This window comes from Montipora foliosa, chromosome 8, assembly GCF_036669935.1.
Source record: "Montipora foliosa isolate CH-2021 chromosome 8, ASM3666993v2, whole genome shotgun sequence".
Lineage (NCBI taxonomy): Eukaryota > Metazoa > Cnidaria > Anthozoa > Scleractinia > Acroporidae > Montipora > Montipora foliosa.
In genome coordinates, this window is record NC_090876.1 from 27,298,989 (window position 1) to 27,302,286 (window position 3,298).

The 3,298-nt window shown below is 38.2% G+C and overlaps 1 pseudogene; it reads left to right on the forward strand.

Moving 5' to 3' along the window:
- The window catches only part of LOC137968497 (uncharacterized), a 2,481-nt pseudogene extending 1,059 nt beyond the window's left edge, over positions 1 to 1,422 (forward strand).
- Positions 1,423 to 3,298: the final 1,876 nt, after the last annotated feature.

The window sequence follows — 3,298 nt, forward strand, 5'->3', positions numbered from 1 at the left end:
GTACTTTTCAGGGTTTAAAAATGTGGGTTTGGTACCTCTCAGGGTGTTCAGCCCCAAAAGGTCTACAGCGGGAGGTTTTGCGGTACCTTTTAGGGTCTTGAGCCGAAGAAAATGACAGCTAGGAGATAATGAGATCATGTGTTGTTTCAGAATTGTTACCTATTAGGGGTAAAAAACATTTCAAGCAGGGCCCATATAACAGGATCCTGGAACCTCCTAGGGGTTCTTCCAGCACTCTTTTCCGTTTTATGTGAGAGTTTCCCCCCCCCCCCCCTCTTATGGGCAACACTGGTTTTAAAGCTGTGATACAAGGGAGGTGAAGCTGTAATTTTGATGCATGGGCATTAATGCCAATTCAACTCCTGATTTGAAATACCAGTCCCCCAATTCTATTTAGACCCCTCACTAATCACCCTAACCCAGTTTCCCAGCCTCCACCTTTCCCTGATATTATGTTGAAAATTTTCTGACTATCATTGTTGTTACTGATGGTCAACAAAATGCCTCCTGTTGTTGTTATGATTAAGTACTATTGTTTTTGTTGTTGTTGTTATTATTATCATCATTATTATTATTATTATTATTATTATTAAATTATTATTATTTATCATTACCACTACTACTCATATAGGCAGATATAAACTTTTAAACCTAACTTACATGTGATTGTGCAGAACAAAGGTCTCCATTGTGTCCAACAGGCACATTGATGGAAACCACAAACTAATCCAGTCCTACAGAAATGTCATTCATGGTGGTTTAAATGGTTTCTCAAGAATGATAACATTCCTTCAGGCATCAACCAACAACAGGGCTTCAACTGTACTGCCTCATGCTGCAGGAAAGAGGTTAAAATAGGGGCAGCCACATCACTGAAAAATCTGTTGATAACCAAAGAATAGAGCATCTCTGGTGTGATGTCAACCGGGTTATTGTGAGCCTCTTTTTGAACATTTTCTCTTTCTTGAGCAGAGTGCAATTTTAGATCCAACAGATGATGAGGTGCATCTGTTTTGTCTTCATCTTGTCTACATTCCACCAATTAATAATGCAGTTAACCAATTTATTGGTCAGTGGAATAATCATCCTGTAAGCACATAATGCAATTTCTCTCCCGATCAGCTCTGGATACAAGGAATGTTAAATTTCAGAAATTCTGGACATCAGGCTGTGACAGATGTGACTGCCAGAGAGGGTGTTAATTTTGACCATTATGGGATCGATGAAGAAGGGCCTGTACCTGTTGTGCAGAGTGACTATGCACTTTCGGTACCTGACACAATTACTACCCTGACACATAACCAAGAGTTGTCACTGCAAGAAGCTAGAGATGCAGTCTTCCAAACTGGTGGTCGTGATGGAATCACAGCCTATCAGGTGGTATTGCAGATTGCTTCTTTTTATTTAAACTACTGTTCATGATTTATTTTATGTAGCTTTCAGTAGCTACACAAGTGATACCTATCAAAGGAAGAAGGCTTTAAATGACAGTTTTCTCCTGTACCAAATGCCTAATATCTTGATAAAAGAAATCTGGCCTACAACACAATTTCCACAACATTGACATATTTTAAATTTACATCATTAAAATTTTTATAATACACACAAAGAAAAATATTGAAACTTAACTGGGCAAATGATACCACATACACTGTTTTATGCCTTGAGGGGTAATGAGCTAGGGTGGTCAACTGATAGTGATACATTACAGTTTTTGTAAAATTGCCAATTCATTAATTAAGGGTGGAAAAAGACACAAGAAGCAAACCAAATTATCAGAAACATCATTAAATATTGTTGATCTGATGTATCCCAACAATATTTACCTTGGTGAAATGGATACAAACACACCTGCATGATTTCAAGAAGTATGTTGATGGCTTTCCCCAAATCTGAACCAACACTTTCCAGAGCCTGTTTGACTCGCTCCTGCTTTAAGTTGGGAAACATTTCTACCAGGAGATCCAAATCCCTCTGTTTGGCCAATTTGTTTGATGTTTCAGACTGACCCATGGTATTTGTGGGATCTACACCACTAGAAGGTTCGTAAACATCAGAGGATGGCATCTTTTGTATCACACGCGAACATAGCCGTAGCCAGTATGAGGCACTTGCCTCAGTCATGTTTTCATGATTTCTTAAAATAAAGCGTGATTCCGGTGTTGTTTTTAAAATGTGCTCATCATAAACACCTAAAATACCTGCAAAGATAATTTAACCATGGACATTGCCTCAGTCACAATTTTTTTCTGGCTACGGCCATGGCGAATGTACATCAGTTTGCTCAAAGCTTGATGGTGGGGCAACAGCTCTATCTATGCCCTTGGGACCGGGTTCAACAATAGGATTCGAGACAGGGAGCAATTGACAAATTGTACGTCCTTCTAAGTAATCCCTGATGTCCTCATCATTAGCAACCAGACTGTCATCATCTTCACTCTGAAATAATATATATAAATACATTGAAGGGAATAATTTAGATGCTAGAGAAATGGTAGTTTGATCTTTGAAAGACATAAAAGACATACATGTAATAAAACACTAAATGGATGTTAGAACTTTAGCTGGCCAAGAAGGAGCATTAAAGTCATTCACCTTTTATACAGTATTCAACGGAATGACAAAGGAAGCTTCTTCAGAGAGAGTACCCTGTTATCACTTGTCGCTTATTCTTGAGAGTGCATAATTAATTGGTTAGCAAGGAAGATCAGGCAAAAGGAAAGAGAGGCTCATAGAATATTTCCATTCCCAGAAGTGCCACAATAAATTTATATCATGCCAAATACCATGAAGAAAGCTGCTATTTACTGTATACTGTATTTCTTGGCAGGACAAAAAGCGAACATTTCAGTTGCTAAGAATTAGTAAGCAATCACCTCTTTACAACTCAGAACTTCCAAAGCTCATATATACAAGGATCCCTGGCCTGATATGTGTCTTATAACACGAGCATTCCTCTCTTGGCCTCTTGGTACTTGCACATTGCAGTTGCTAAAAATTAGTAAGCAATTACCTCTTTACAACTCAGAACTTCTAAAGCTCGTATATACAAGGATCCCTGGCCTGATATGTGTTTTGTAACACCAGCATTCCTCTCTTGGCCTCTTGGTATTTGCACAGGTACAATGTTGGAACCACAGCTCTTTACAAATTCAAACTTGATCAAATAAGAGAAACTATTCAACCAGAGTGAAATAGTTTGATCAATGCTGATTGCCCACTCTCATATTTTCTGCAATAATACGCTAAGAAACAGAATATAGCGTTTTTGTGTATTATTTAGTTGTTGTGTTAAATA